Genomic DNA, 16,712 nt, shown 5'->3' with positions numbered 1-16,712 from the left:
CCCTCGAGGAGATGAAGACCCTGCAGGCCCAGCAACATGCCTGTCAACTGCAACACCAAGGAAGGATGGAGGATAGACAGGCTGAGCTCGTGGCGGTGCAAACCCAAATGACCGGTGTACTCCGTCGGATTGCCGACAACATGGGCAACCCTCCCTGTGGCACCAGGCGAAGGCCATTACCAGACACAGGGAGGGATCAGGAGGAGGAGGATTCATCCGACGGAGCGTCACAGACATCGTCACGGCCTGCTTCCGAGGGTCCCCGCAGGAAGGTGGATCGTCCACGAAAAAGACTGTGAGAGTCAGCAGAACAGCACCATCTCCCAGGTCACCTGGCCTGGCACCTGGCCCTCTGGCCCAATAGCAGCACATGACATTCTCTGCCACATGGACTTGCTGGTCACTGTCTGACCTATGTTGACGAAGACTGTGGCATGGACTCTGACATTTCGCTTCGGCAAGGATACCAACTCCCCCAGTGAACTTTGGAGTCTACACTCCCGCTGTGCACCTCTTGTCATCCCCACAAACCCGTACCCCACCACAAATAAATTAATCACACTTACAAGATGATGCCGTGATTCTGCATTATTACAATACATGTGTGTGTCGTAAAGTCAAAGCATGCCTGATCTCAGATTTAACTCCAACCATCCAAACCGTGGGGTCTCAGTCTTGCCCAGGACACACATGGGTCCCAATGTATCATCTGATACAGACATGGAGTACCATACTCACCTGTGCTGGGCCCAACCAGCTGAGTGGTTCCCGCACAACTGTGGCTACAGACACATTCAGGGGAGCAACAGTCATGCGCAGAGGTCAGGGATCATGTGGAGTGACCTGGCTTGCCGCTCCCAGGTATGTCTAGACATGTGTCCCTACCATGTCCTGCATGCTAGCGTCAGGCGGATGTTGAGAATGGTGGCTAGGCCAAGGTTGGATGCATGGAGATGCCAGAATGCAGTTTTGGATCACAGTGCCACATGGTTGTGTTGGGGTTGTGGGCTGCATCATGAGTGTGGGCGTTGATCGAGAAGGTCATCCTGCAGCTGGCTGTGAATCATTCCCCCCATCCCGTTTGGACGTTGATGTGGCCTGGTTGCCCGATGCAGTAGCAGAGCTGTGCAGATGCACTCCGGATATGGACAAGTATCATGGGAGTCGTAAGGCACATGTCCGTAGACTGCAGAGTAGGATTCGACACGGATGTGGTAGTTGCCCTGTGGGATGGTCTATCTTGCCTTGAGGTGGATGGAACTGTGCATCATGTGCATAATACAGTTTCCACTCCCTGACAAACCGCTAGCATCTTGTCACTCTACACATAGACACATATGCACCACCTCTGAAAACTACGCCAGACATGCCGCACGCACAGTGGCAACAGGCCACCATTGACAGGGAAGAGGCACCTTGGAGACAGAGGGACAAATTTATTAGTCATGTGTGTCGGAATGACAATGATACTCTGTCAACACATACACAGGTCATGTGGATGAACATGTGGGAGCAACACTGGCACCCCCCATTGCAACACAGATGCTGGTATTCAATTGAACTGGCACACAAGTGACGGATAACAGCTAAACACCCCCTGCTGCCACGGAGAGGCAGCTATACACCATTGAGGCCCTGATGGGGCAATCACACACCATGTCAACCCGGTGCAACCTGTATGTTTCCGAGGCCAGTGTTACACACATTGATGGCCTCATCACAATCCCCAATCCCCTGACACATGACAGTCACCAAGTCTGACCATGGCTCCAGGTGAAGCCTGCCCCATGTCATGTTCCCCATGTAGGATCCACATGTATGCAAATTGACCACACATGAACCGGAGAAGTGCACACAGACTACAAACAATTTACACACCCAAAACGCCGTGAGGCATCCCTTACCCTAAGGAGATTTCCAAACTTGCCCGTGCATGTGACGCAGAATCAGCACATGTTGCTGTGTTCATGAGGAGTAGCAGGAGCACAACAATGCCACCAGCAGACAGCATGCCCATGGACCTGTGGAAGAGAGACACACAAGGAGTCAGCCCAAAGGAGCACATCCGCAAGCATGTACTCAACACGTATCATGTTGTCAACATGACAGGTGACAATGATGACTCTCTGACAACATCCTTCCATTGCGCCATCACTCGAGTGACACTTCAATACACACCACTGACTCACTTGGCAGACATGCAGATGGACACACACATTGCAACACATGCCACACACGGCCCAATGCGTGCACACTCAGACACTGGAACTCACCACTAAGCAAAGAAGTTGCGTATGAGCCGACTCCGCATGTCCTCCACAGCCTCCTCCTCCTCCACATCACTTGCCCCGTCACCAAGGCCTTCATCCTCCACGGGTGGATGGTCCTGGTCATCTTGATCCAGTATGAGTGGAACAGCTTCCTCCACTGCCATGTTGTGAAGCATGCAGCAGACGATGATGATCTTGCACACCTTCACCGGGGCATATGGGAGTGCTCCGCCGGTCTTGTGGAGGCACCGGAATCGGCTCTTCAGAAGTCCAAACGTCCTCTCAATGACTCTCCTGGTCCGACCATGGGCGTTGTTGTAGCGGTGCTCGGCAGCCGTGCTGGGGTTGCGGACAGGCGTCATCAGCCATGGCATGTTGGGATAGCCAGCGTCCCCTACAAGGAAACATCATGGACAGAAGTGTGTCAGCACAGGCAGTGAGATTGGAAGATGACGCCAAACACTGAACTGCCAGAGTCTACCCACCAACAATACATGCTCGCTCGTTCCGCAGCTGCAGCATCATTTCAGGCCGCCTGCTACGCCTCATGATGAAGGCATCGTGTGCTGATCCTGGAAAGCGAACACAGACATGTGAAATCACCATGTTGGACAGACACACCACAAGGGCATTAATGGAGTGATAATGTTTGCGATTCCTATACACCACCTCATGTGCCTGTGGTGGTACCAACGCAACATGTGTCCCATCTATGGACCCAATGACATGGGGCATCCCTCCCAGGGCATAGAACTCACGCTTGACATCTGTCAACTGCTCACGAATTGGGAATTTAATGTACTCATCCAGGTGAACCAACATGGCCTCTAAGAAATCATGCAGAACACGGCTGAACATCGTCTGGGACATGCCCCCGACGTCAGCAATGGTATGTTGGAACGTACCCGTGGCAAGGAAATGTAGAGCTGCCATCACCTTCAACTTGGGTGTCAGTGCACTGGGATACCTGTGGCGCGGTAGGAGTTGTGCTTCCAGCCGGCCAGTCAACTCATCAATCAACCGTTGGCTGAATCTGTAGCGGCGAATACAGTCCCGTTCATGCAGGGCAGCCATGTCTGGCATACGTCGAGGGAGAGGCGGAGCCCTGCAGTGAAATGGAAGGAACACCGAGGAGTGAGCACTGTACAACGACATTGTCAATGCACTGAGCACATGTTACACAGCCAATACACAAATGCCACATTCTGAGTCAGGTCTGTGCCACATTTCCTGGACACGTGCGCCAGTCAGGTGACACTCCTACCAAGGGACAGCCACTAACGGAGTGGGGCAAGCTCACGATGACATGGCATGAGACTAGCTGTGGGCCAGTGTAAGTGAACATGCACACGCATCACAGGATTCACAGACATCCACACATGTGCAGAAGTAGTATGCGTATGGTACAGACAGGTTGGTGGATGCGATATGCACTGGTCCACATGTCATAGGAAAAGGACAGGCCACACACATTGCCTTGGAGGGGTACATGTCGAGACAGAACATACATAGAGAGCATGTGGATATGTACTTGTTTTGATACTCCGTGTAGTTGCATACATACACACCTCATGGCAGATCACATATGTGGGCTGGTGTGCGGAACAGTGTGCCATGGCCATCTACACACAGACACATGTTGGCAGCAGCAACTGCTGATGCATTGGACCACACACCTACAGCAAAATCATGGAAACACATGCCACACACATGACATGGTTGCAGCGTGAAACGCAGCCATACACATGTCATGTGTAATATTGCGTGTACCTGGCATCAGGGGACAGGTGCGGGTGTCCGTGACAGGGACATGCAAGTGACTCATGGCTCCACTAGTGTGTACGACATGCACACATGTCAAAGGAGTGCAGGGGATGTGTGGTACAATGCGCACCATCACACACGACATGTGTACACAGCTCATCGTACATATGCTTTTCCCACACCTCAGGGGTAAAGTGCCACATCACATCCTGACACACCTGTGTCACACACATGTGGTATTGCACAGACAATGCATTGGTGTCCACCCTTGGCAAAATCTGACCGCTCCATTCCTGTCTGTGTGCCGCCTGTCACCACTGACACGTGTGAAACGCACTGTACATACGCTCTGAGTGCGTGTATAGGGTCCCTGGGCCAATATGGGCGCTGGCGTATGCGTACGCCACAGTAGTACGGACTGTACACGCGGTTGTACGGTCCGGATCACAATATGGGCGCTGGCGTATGCGTACGCCACAGTAGTACGGACTGTACACGCGGTTGTACGGTCCGGATCACAATATGGGCGCTGGCGTATGCGTACGCCACAGTAGTACGGACCGTACAAGCGCTTGTACGGTCCGTACTACTGTGGCGTACGCATACGCCAGCGCCCATATTGTGATCTGGACCGTACAAGCGCTTGTACGGTCCGTACTACTGTGGCGTACGCATACGCCAGCGCCCATATTGTGATCCGGACCGTACAAGCGCTTGTACGGTCCGTACTACTGTGGCGTACGCATACGCCAGCGCCCATATTATGATCCGGACCGTACAAGCGCTTGTACGGTCCGTACTACTGTGGCGTACGCATACGCCAGTGCCCATATTGTGATCCGGACCGTACAAGCGCGTGTACAGTCCGTATCACTGCTTGTGGGGTGCCCTAGGGCGTGGAACGCACCGTACCTGTGTGTAAATGTATGAAATCACATAGGGGACACATGAAGGACAAGTATAAGGGCCTAAATGCATGATGGTTGCCATGGAGACTGAGTTAGAATTTTGAATTTGAGCACCAGGTGCCCAGCAGAAGTCAGTTTGAAAGAATCTACATTGTTGCAAAGTGGATGTTGACTTGACATCATCATCAAAACTGAAACCATGCAAAGCCACACACTGGGGTAGGTTTGAAGGGATTGGATGAAACGTAGGATGCAAATGTGACTGACCAATCAATCTGTACTCCTGTACATGAACAGGCCAGCCAGGCAGATATAAGCCAGCCAGGTCCCATGAGAGAGCACTTGCCTGCACATCCATTCATCCATGACCACTGCTGCTGATAGTGATTCCTCTGGCACCATGTCGAGGACTGTGGAGAGGTCACAGCCATTCACCCAGGAGGAGAACCTTGCCCTGATAGATGTGATCCTCCCACAGTTCCAGAGCCTGTATGGTCGACCAGGGGTTCAGGTGAGTGCAGACTCCACTAGCTTAGACTGTGCCCCTTTTGTGTGACAGTGAATTCTGGCATTGTGTCCATGTGTGACAGACATGCACTGTTGTTGAGAGTGGGTCCCAGGGTGTGGAAGGCCTCATGTCACCCATGCCGAGCATGCTGTGTTTCCTGTGTGCACTCCTCACTTGCATAGTGCCTACTGTGACAATGAATGCATGGTGCATGCCACATTCTGCCTGCATACTCCTCCTGGGGATGTTGTTTCCACAGTCCTGATGTGATCCTGTGTTCCCCCCAGTGTGACAGGTGACAGTACCCATGGATGTGTGTTTGTTCAGTGTACCTGTGCTGTGAGTGTCCAAAGTCCGTGTTCGTCCCCTGCACATTGGTGTGTGTGTAAGTCCCCTGTCATGTGGGTGAGTGCATATGGGGAGTGTTGCACACAAGCAGCATGAGGGATGGTTATAGCCTGGCCATCCGATGTGAGCAGGGAGCAGTGCTGTGTGCATGCCGTGCTGAGCCAGCCCCACACCTGTGACACCCCCCGTCTACTGGCACATGGGCAGAGTGAGGTGTGTACCCACAGTTGGCAATGCCATGTGATTGTCCTGTACCTGTGTGTGTCTGTGTACTCTGCTGAGGTATCATCAGTGTGCTGGGGCAGGTGACTGCTGTGAGGTGCTGTACATAATCCTGGTGTAGCCTGTGAGGCACAGTGTGATCCCTGGTCAGTGAGTGTGTGGTGCCCCTCATGCCACCCGTGTACTTTCAATGACACGTAGTGCATTTGGCCTTCCACAGTGGATAATGTCCCTATGACAAAGGGGCAATCAGTTGCATGCATACCATGGCCTGTTCATAATGAGGATTGTACTATATGTGTGTCTCTGTGTCTTTGCTCATGTGGATTAATGTATTTCTCACTTTTGCATCCTCACAGGTAGGCGCCATTGCCAAGGGCGAGATCTGGAGGGAAGCCGTCAGTGCCGTGAGGGGTACAGAGGGTCGGAGGCGGAGCCTGTCTCAGGTGAGGAAACGCTGGCAGGACATCCGGTGCTGGACGAGGAGGATTGCACGGCTCCTGCTGGGGGACTAACCTGAGAGCCGTAAGAACCGTGGGCGCCGTCGTCTGACCCACATCCAGAAGCGTGTGCTGGCGGTGGTCTTCCCCGATATGGACAGGCGCCTACAGGAGAAGCAGCAGCAGGAAGGGGGTAGGTACATGTGTGTCAGTTGTGTGTCCCCAGCCAATGTAAGTGCGCGGTTGCATGGATACACTGCCAGGGTTTGATTGTGCAGTGCGTCAACTTCTCCCCAAAGTAGCCCGGTGCTGTTCTCACTCCCTCCCTTCCCCTCCTTGCCATGTGTTCCCTGGTCTGTGTGTAGCCACTCTTGCACAAGGTTATTTAGGCAGGCTGTTTATGCTGGTGCCCAATGCTAGCAGCATCATGTGTGGGGGTGATGTGTCACAGGTCTGGGGACCTTGCGTGTGCCATGGCCAATGTCAGTCATTGTGGGGTCCATGTCACTTGGCAATGATTGTGAATCACGACATAGGGGTGTGTCTCCAAAGTGTACAGCCTTCCAGCATGCATGTCCAATTGTGTGCCCTCTGACATGATGTGCCTGAGTGGGAGGCCTGCTAAGTGCAGGGACGGTTGCTTAATTTGCAGTCATGTCCATCCTGGACCATGGAGGAGTGTGGGCACTACTGTGCCCTGGGGCACCTCTTCCTAGGTATCATGTGCGTCATCAAACAATATGGACATTCACTGTGTCTTCGCCAGGGGTTGGGTAGGGTGGCATTGTACCCTGGGCTCAACTGTTATGACCTACAGGTTGCTACATGTGTCCACTGTACAGGGGGACCCATTTTGCTTGTGCATACTCACAGTGGGCATTACCTGTGTGTGTTGTTAAGACAATCTGATGATGTTTGCTTGTCAATGATGTGTGGACAGGCGCACGAGGGGCAGTGTGTGTACAGTCATGAATTAGTGGAGGCCATGTGTTTTCATCCCAGAGTAAGGGGTGTACATACTTTCTCCGTCTCCATGAGATTGTCTCAGGTGTGGGTGGTTTGTGCGTACAAGGCCTACATGTCAAGAGCTCCATCCTCCTTGCTGGGTTTGGCCTGTGTGTGATGTTTGACTGGACATACGCTCAAGGTGCAGTGACCCGGTCATGTTTGGCATGGTTTCATGTATTGCCTTTGCAGCATGTGCCAAAAGTAAATGGATATGATTCCTGCTCATCCCTTTTTGACGACGCAGTGTGGTGCAGATGCTGTGCACATTTGTCCCCAGAGGCTGGCTCCTCTGTAAAATTTGAAGTGAAGTGATTTGCTATTGTGTCATGCTCTCCATTGTTTCTCAGTGGCATGGTGGGTCGACAAACTGTGTGTTCCATGGCCTACATGTGTACATTGTTTTGTAGGTGTAACTCCTGTTGCTTTTCAGGCTATGCAATGTGACCTATGTATCTTTGACTCATGTGACATATGTGTACAGGTGTCTGATTATCTCCTGTCTCTTCACCTTGCCCACAGCATCGCCGGGGGACACGGAAGGAGACACTAGCACGGACCGGGAGGAGGGATTGAGCACCAGTGCCAGCAGTGCTGTCCTGTCTGGCACATGGAGTGGCACGGAGGCCGAGGGGAGTGAGGCAGAGGACCTGTTGACTGCCAACACAGACTATGACGCAGACGGGTCCGAGGCTGAGCTCCCAGAGGTGGCGGAGTCTGCCCACCCAGCTGAAGGCAGCCCTCCACATCCCCCCGCCACCTCAGTTTCCATCACCGGCCTCCCACCTGCTCGTGGCCCTTCCCTCCGTGCTCGGTCCCCACATGTCTCCTTCCTGCCAGGCACCGCACCCCCTGCCCCTGTCACCACTGCTGCGGTGAGTGCGGAGTCTGTGGACATCCTGAGGCAGTTGCAGGTTGGTCAGACTGCGATGCTAAATGTCCTCCATGCCCACACCCAGGTGCTGACCCAGATGGAGGCATACATGGAGGGCATGTCGGCTGCGCAGTCTGACCAACGGCAGTTGCTGAGGTCCATAGACTCCACACTGACTGCAGGACTGGATCTCCTGCAGCGCTGCCTACCCCCCCCTACCCCTGCCCCATCCACAATTCCCACTCCCGTGCCTGTCCCACGCACATCCAGACGTCAGCGTGCACGCACCCCAACAGACACAGGCACCACACCACCAGGGAAGTCGAAGCGCACACCTCCTGTCACGCACACACAGGGTGATGTAGGCACACCCACTGGGTCGGGGGGGAAACGTACAACACGCAGCCACAGTGGGAGTCCGCAGTCCACACAACCCACTCCCTCCAAATGCACTCCCCTTAGCTCTCCTGGCCAACAGTCGGTGACAGCATCATCCACTGCAAGTGTGCCCCCCAGCCCCAGGATGACACCACCCCGCAAGCGGTGGAGGCGGGACCCAGCCAGGGGAGTTCACTCCCCCACCCTGTCCACACCCTCCCCCAGTGGCGCTGCGACCCATCCCTCTCCCCCCCCCCCTCCTTGGGGCCTGCGGTTCGATTGGGTGCGGGGGAGTCGCTGGGGGAACTTGCCGACGTGTGCAGCGCCATTCTGTCCTCCACCTTTGGCGCTGGCACCCCCCCTGTGGCAGGATCATCCCTCCCTGCACCCACAACACCTACCCTTGCCCCTCCTGTCCCTGCGGTGCCTGTTTCCACCCTCCCCCTGATGCCCCCTCTTCTGTGGATGAAATGGACATGTGAACTGTGCAGGCAAGCTAGGGGACACACGTCCCAATGTGTACCCCCCCCCGGACTTTGCTGCTGGCCTGGCCCATGGCCCTTGTACATAGTGGACATTTTCTCAGAGATATTTTCCTGCTGAATAAAGCCTTTTCTTTTGGTTTTGCACACTGATGCTTTCCGGGACTTGCTGTGGGTGCTGGTGCTCCCTGAGTTGGGGTGGTGATAATGTGTTAGGGGTCTGTGAAATGTTGGAGTGTGCTGCTCATGGGGTGTACCCTGCCATCTGCGTGCCATCACAAAGGTCTCTGCCAATGGTATTTGGTCATGTTTGCTCTCACTGTATGGTGACATTGTCCCAAGGTGTGTTCCATCCTCTGTGGAGCAGGCCATTTTCCCTGCAGGGTGTCTCCCAAATGCTGTGCTGTGCTGTGTCTACATTTCCTGGATGTGTGAGGGTTGCCTTTCAATATAGCCATGCTGGCTCAGCGAAGGCTCCACCTGCATCTGGGGTATCACCCTTGTTGGTCACTGAACTTGTTGATGGGGTATATTGTCCTATGTCTGGGCACTGCTGGGAGGACTCTGCACACACCCCTCCTGTGTCTGGGCACTGCTGGGAAGACTCTGCACCCACCCCTCCTGTCTCTGGGCACTGCTGGGGGTGTTAGGCACACACCATTCTTATTGCAGGTTAGGTGCGTACATACACGGGTGGTGGTTCGGTGCGTACATACACGGCTGGGGGGGGGGGTTCGGTCCGTTCATACACGGGTGGGGGTTTGGTGCATACATACACGGGTGGGGGTTCGGTGCGTACATACACGGGTGGTGGTTGGGTGCGTACATACACGGGTGGGGGTTCGGGGCGTACATACACGGGTGGGGGTTCGGTGCGTACATACACGGGTGGGGGTTCGGGGCGTACATACACGGGTGGTGGTTCGGTGCGTACATACACGGCTGGGGGGGTTCGGTCCGTTCATACACGGGTGGGGGTTTGGTGCGCACATACACGGGTGGGGGTTCGGTGCGTACATACACGGGTGGGGATTCGGTGCGTACATACACGGGTGGGGGTTCGGGGCGTACATACACGGGTGGGGTGTGCGTACATACACGGGTGGGGGTTCGGGGCGTACATACACTGCTGGGGTGGGGGTTAGATGCGTACATACACGGGTGGGGGTTCGGTGCGTACATACACGGGTGGGGGTTCGGGGCGTACATACACGGCTGGGGGGGTTCGGTCCGTTCATACACGGGTGGGGGTTTGGTGCGTACATACACGGGTGGGGGTTCGGTGCGTACATACACGGGTGGTGGTTGGGTGCGTACATACACGGGTGGGGGTTCGGGGCGTACATACACGGGTGGGGGTTCGGTGCGTACATACACAGGTGGGGGTTCGGGGCGTACATACACGGGTGGTGGTTGGGTGCGTACATACACGGGTGGGGGTTCGGGGCGTACATACACGGGTGGGGGTTCGGTGCGTACATACACGGGTGGGGGTTCGGGGCGTACATACACGGGTGGGGGTTCGGTGCGTACATACACGGGTGAGGGTTCGGGGGCGTACATACACGGGTGGGGGTTCGGGGCGTACATACACTGCTGGGGTGGGGGTTAGATGCGTACATACACGGGTGGGGGTTCGGTGCGTACATACACGGGTGGGGGTTCGGGGCGTTCATACACTGCTGGGGTGGGGATTCGGTGCGTACATACACGGGTGGGGGTTCGGTGCGTACATACACGGGTGGTGGTTGGGTGCGTACATACACGGGTGGGGGTTCGGGGCGTACATACACTGCTGGGGTGGGGGTTAGATGCGTACATACACGGGTGGGGGTTCGGGGCGTACATGCACGGGTGGGGGTTCGGGGCGTACATACACTGCTGGGGTGGTGGTTCGGTGCGTACATACACGGGTGGGGGTACGGGCCGTACTTCCACGGGTGGGGGTACGGTCCGTACATACCCCTACCCACGCTCTGCGTGCCTGGGTACGGCCCGTACCCATGCCTTTGGTGGGTGGGTACGGTGCGTCCCCCCATTGTTGCGGTGCCGTGGGGTCCACACCGTACACAGGCCTTGGGCGCGTGGCTACGGGTCGTACCACGCGTACCCCTACATGACCCCAGCAATGCTGTTACGAGCCGTACCAAGGCCTTTCTGACGTGGGTACGGGCCGTACCGCCATTGTTGGAGTGATGTAGGGGGACGCGTGGTACGTTCCGTACCCACGCTCTTGCGGCCTGGGTAGGGTACGTACCGGTTCGCGGGACCATCCACTTCCGTTGTGGCGGACGCTTGCGTTGCTGGCCTCGCCCCCACCCCCTGGAAGTGACCAGGCCCTGATGGTCAGGTATGTCCAGGCCATGTGTGATTTGGTACCATGTGTTGGTGTTGTGTGTCCTGCCCCTGCCCCCCCCTTTGCCCCTGGTTGTTGTGCTGACCTTCTGCGGCGTCTGCGTCGGTTCCTGTACGCCAGGTGGACTGCTAGGAGGGCAGGGATGGCACTTAGGTTCGGGTCCATGTCTGTTCGTCGCGTCCAGCTGCTCCTTGCTTGTGTCGTCCTGATTTCCCGGCAGTTTTTGGCAGCCGGTAAATATTTTCCGTGCGGGATGACGTCGGTTCGATTCGTACTTCCTGGTTCGTGAAACGTAGGCTGGATGCGTACCGACGTCAGGTCGGCGCCTTTCAGGATCGGAATTGTGTTTAGTTTCTGTTCGGTCGGTGTTTTGTTCGATTCGTACGGAAATGGTGTTTCCGTGCGAATCGTACTTGCATTTTCGGATGGATTTAGCACCGGGTACGAGTCGGACGGAGATAGGGCTCCGTCCGACGGTTCGTACCCGGTTTTTACCGGATCGGAATTGGCACCTATGTTTTTGAGGGATAGAATCCTTCTTCTTTAATACAAACAAGGCAAGATTCTCTTTGGGAATCCCACCAAAAGGCCCACGAATGCAGATATGGAATGCAGTGATAGTTAACAGTACTCTATCCCTGCATTCCAAAATGGCTTTTACACTGCACCCCAAACCTCCTACAGATGTCAATGAGTATGAACCAAGAACAATACAAGGAACAAATGCTCCCTACAATGCCAGCATTCACAAAGTCGAAACTGTTCCAGTTTCGGGATTGGCAACATCTTCCAGTTTATCAATCCGTGCTTCGGAAACAAAATTGCAGTTCCAAACCATTGTTATATGCCTTGTTATTGGTTGTCAAGGGATGGTGGGGGGTGCACATTTCACAACCCTTCTTGTAACGAATAGTAATGTGCTGCACGATGTTCGTTGCGACTTGCAAAACGTACTGCAAAAACATGCCTTTGTGCCTTTGATACATTGCAATTGTAGATTTTGCAGTTGTAATGCCTGCACTGTTGTTACTACAAAATGCATTAGTACATCATACCCTACTTTCTGTGCACATAGTAATACAAATACTAGTATATATTTGTAATTCCTGTGTTAGTGTTCTAAGTAGGGGCAAGTGGTTCTGAATCAGAGAAATGATCAGGTGTGTTATTAAATTATCCCTGTCTAGTTAACTGATGTTATTCTGATTGCATCGCTTACAGGCCTGCCTTTTTTGTCCAATATCTTTATGAAAAGTGATGCAAGAATAAAAGCATTACCATCACAAGGGAGACAAATTAAATCTGTGTGCTGTTAATCACGTATCTGGAGCTTCACGCACACATACAAAGGGTTGCATTAGCCTCTAGTCAAACATTCTTCAATTCACTCTGCATAGATGATTGTATCTTTGTGATCATGAAAAAATCACATAAAACGGATGTATTACGGAACCCTGCATGCATTTACCACGCATGCCTTTACAAAACGGAATCCACCCTGAACGCGTGGTTACCCTGCGTTCCTTTACCACACAAGTCATTACAATGACTTGCCTTAGGGGTAAAATGGAATTTGGAATTATATAACTTACTATTTCAACTCCAGTCAATGCAACAGTAGGAAAGGTGTTGGACTTAAAATACAACACCAGTCCACCAACACGCTCCCTAAAGCAAGTCATTTTAATGACTTGCGACGTAAAGGAATGCATGGTAATGTTGCAGCCAGGGTATTGACTGCTTTCTAAAGGCAGATCGTAGTAGTGACTGAATGAAAAAGGATGTTTCATATATAAAACAAGTAAAATAGCTAAGTGGACTAATGCATTCTGGTGTGTCTTAGCAACTGGTTGCTCTCTGTACTGGATTCTGGAATGGAGATTTCATTGGTTGGTTTGGAGTCAGTTGCTGAGGAGAGAGGATGCGTGCAGAGGTTGTTGCTACCAACGTAATAAACTCTACAACTTATTCCAATTGTGTCCAAGTGTCCTAAAATTGAGGGTGTTGCGTGCTCCTGCCAGGTGAGTGCGAGTTCCTTTTTTTCAGGGTGTGTCGGTCGGATTTAATATGTGCCGGCTCGGGGAACTATGTCGAGATGCTAGTGTTTTGAGCCTGCATATGGGCTGGTGGGCTACCGTTTAGAGGTAGGATTGAGCAAAAGTAAGGTGTTATACATGCAAGAAAATTGGACATTAAGGGGTGTAGCACCAAGTATCCCAGATTGTTCGGGGATAGTTTGGGTTTTTTAACTAAATTCGAGCACTGCATTGTAATAAAACCTAATAGCATTCCTTGCGTGCACCAGGTCAGGAATGTGCCATTTGTGCTCAGAGAACAATTGAAGAAGGAATTGCACAGGTTGTGTGAATCTTAGGTTATTGAACCTATAGATTTGTCTAAGTGACTCAGTCCCATAGTTTGACTGGGATGGAAATTCAGGCATGAGTAGGGATTTAAGATATCTCAATCGGCATAATATCTGGGTATCCTCTATCTGTTACCTCACATTAATGAGATGGTATCCTCTGTTAAAAATGCTATGTATTTTTTTTGATTGACCAATCTAATGCATACTGCCAGATTTGTTTACATCCCCCATCTAAGCATCTGACCTCATTCATTATGCCAGAAAGTGCATTCCAATTTATACGGAAACCTTTCGGGTTAGCTTCTGCTTCCACAATTTTTCAAAGAGTAATGTGCAGTATTTTGGGGAAAATTACAAAGGTCATTGTCTTCCTTGATGATGTTTTGGTGTGGATTCCAGTCAAGAGGAACATGATGACGCTTTGAACAAAGCTCTAGAGAAGTTACAGGAAGCATGACTGACTATGAGTGCCAGTAATTGCAAGTTTAGTGTCAGGCAAGTTGACTACTTGGGTCATACTTTGTTTGGGGAGGGTGTAAAATCAAAAAAGAATTGTTGGCTTGCCATTGAAAATGCACCGTCACCATGTGATAAGGAACAACTACTCTCCTTCCTTGGGTTGGCTGAGTTCTACTCAGAATTTGTTCAGCATTTTGCTGATAAAGTTTATGTTTAAAGGCAATTGATGAAAAAGGAGAGCACGTTTGAATGGTCAGCAATTGCTAAAGTGTTTTTAAGGATATCAAAGAACAGATAATGAAAGGTGTTGCACTAAATCCCTTTAACCCACAGGATTGGAGTATAATTGTGGTGGATGCCATCACTTATGGTTTAGGAGCTGTTTTAATACAGACATGGACATGGACAAGAGCGGGTGGTGGCTTTCGCGTTGCAAACCCTGAAAGGATTAGAGGCCACAAATTCAGTTATAGAAAGGGAAGCTCTAGCATGCTGGTGGGGTGTCAACTACTTATAAGTTATATGTGGGGTACCTATTTTGAAATAAGAGCTGATCACAGACCACGATAGATATGTTTACAACCAAGGGAGCGGGCAAGGCAATGCCTAGGCTTGCCAAATGGCTGTAAGGAATGCATGGTTATGACTTTATTTTGAAATATGTTTCTGGAAATCGCATTATCAATGCCGATTTCCTGTCCTGTTTACCTTTACAGTGTGTGGATGAGGATGATGAAATGAGTAATGGGTACGTTGTAGAGAGCGTATCTGAGTCGTGTGTTGGTGATATAACCCAGAGAACTTGGGGAGAGGAGTCAGCTAGGGCGGTCAACCTAAAATCTGGGGAGCTGGGTTTGAGTCTCAGCCAGGACGCGCAACATCCTGTGATTCTGGGCAAATCACGTAATCTCCCCATGCCAAACAAAAATGGATGTGTCCTCATGTAACTCAATTGGTGCTTATGTAAAGCGCTCTGATACCTGATACGTTCAGGTCAAGTTTGCACTATATAAATTCTGTTAAAAAAAATGATGTAGAATGGGAACAAGCCGTAAGGGAAGACAATGTCTTGAAAGGACTGTTGAGTGAGTTGTCCAAGAATTCTAGATCTGATCTAGGCATAAAAAGAGATTTTCGTGAATTCAGGATGGTATGGCCAGAACTTTCTGTTGAGGATGGTGTGGTTAGAAGCGATGGCAGATTGGTGTTGCTAGCAGGTTTGCAAACTAAATTACTCAGTTTATTACATGAAGGGCATAGTGGCATGTCAGGTGTTGAAAAGGAGACCTTCTGGTGGCCGGCGATGGACAGAGAGGTGGAAAGGTGTGTACGGAATTGAGTTGATTTAATGTGTAGCGATAAGTCTCACCAATCAGAGGAATGTCTCATCACGTCTTCAAGATTGCCTGGCAGAGCATGGCATAAGGTAGCTATAGACATTTGTGGGCCTCTCACTGCCAGGGGAATAGCAAATAAGAATGCACTTGTGTTAATAGATTATTATTCTAAATGGCCATAGGTGGTTTTGCATGAAAGAACTCAAGGCATCTAATATTATTGTGACCAAATATTCTGCAGGGAGGGGTGTTCAGAAACACTGGTCATGGACAATGGGCCTCAATTCACAATTCATGGCAGAAGAATTCAAGATGTGTTGCATCACACAATGGATGTGTATCTTCCTAGGGAAAATGGTCTCATTGAGAGATTAAACTGCGTATTAAAGAAATGTATACAACTGTGTGACGAACGTGGTGGAGATTATAGAAAGGCAGTCAAAGGAATGTTGTGGAGTTACCGCAGCACGCCTCATTCTTCATGTTGGAAAGTCCTTTTAAGCTTTTGAAAGGGAAGGCAGGTGTGTACTAGAGTTTCACAAGCATGGATGAACAAATCTGGTACAGGAAATGTGGAAAGTAAGGATTGAGGGTGGAGATTGGGTGAGGACAGGTATAGTTTACACTCAGAAGGTGGGGTTGTCTAACTGGTCTGAGCCCAAGTGACAAAAGAGTAACTGGTAATAACGTGTGACTGGATGATGGGAAAAGATGGAACATCTGCAGGGTCATGTTGTGCAATGAACTAGAGCGAATATGTGATTATGGAAATCTAACAAAGGTGCAGTGGAAGGACAGTGTAAATCTACTATCACAAGAAGTGATGATAAGCATGTCAAAAGGAAACCTAAGTGACAAGAGGCTTATGTATGTTCTTAGTTGTGCTGGTGGTTTGTTTGGGTCGTGTTGTTTTCATGTTTGGGGTTAAATTTGAAGTTTGGACCTTGGGTATGCACGTAATATAGTGACCTGTGCTTCATGCATTGTATTGCA

This window comes from Triturus cristatus, chromosome 3_2 (genome assembly GCF_964204655.1).
Source record: "Triturus cristatus chromosome 3_2, aTriCri1.1, whole genome shotgun sequence".
Taxonomy (NCBI): domain Eukaryota; kingdom Metazoa; phylum Chordata; class Amphibia; order Caudata; family Salamandridae; genus Triturus; species Triturus cristatus.
Note: the sequence above shows the minus strand (reverse complement) of the source record.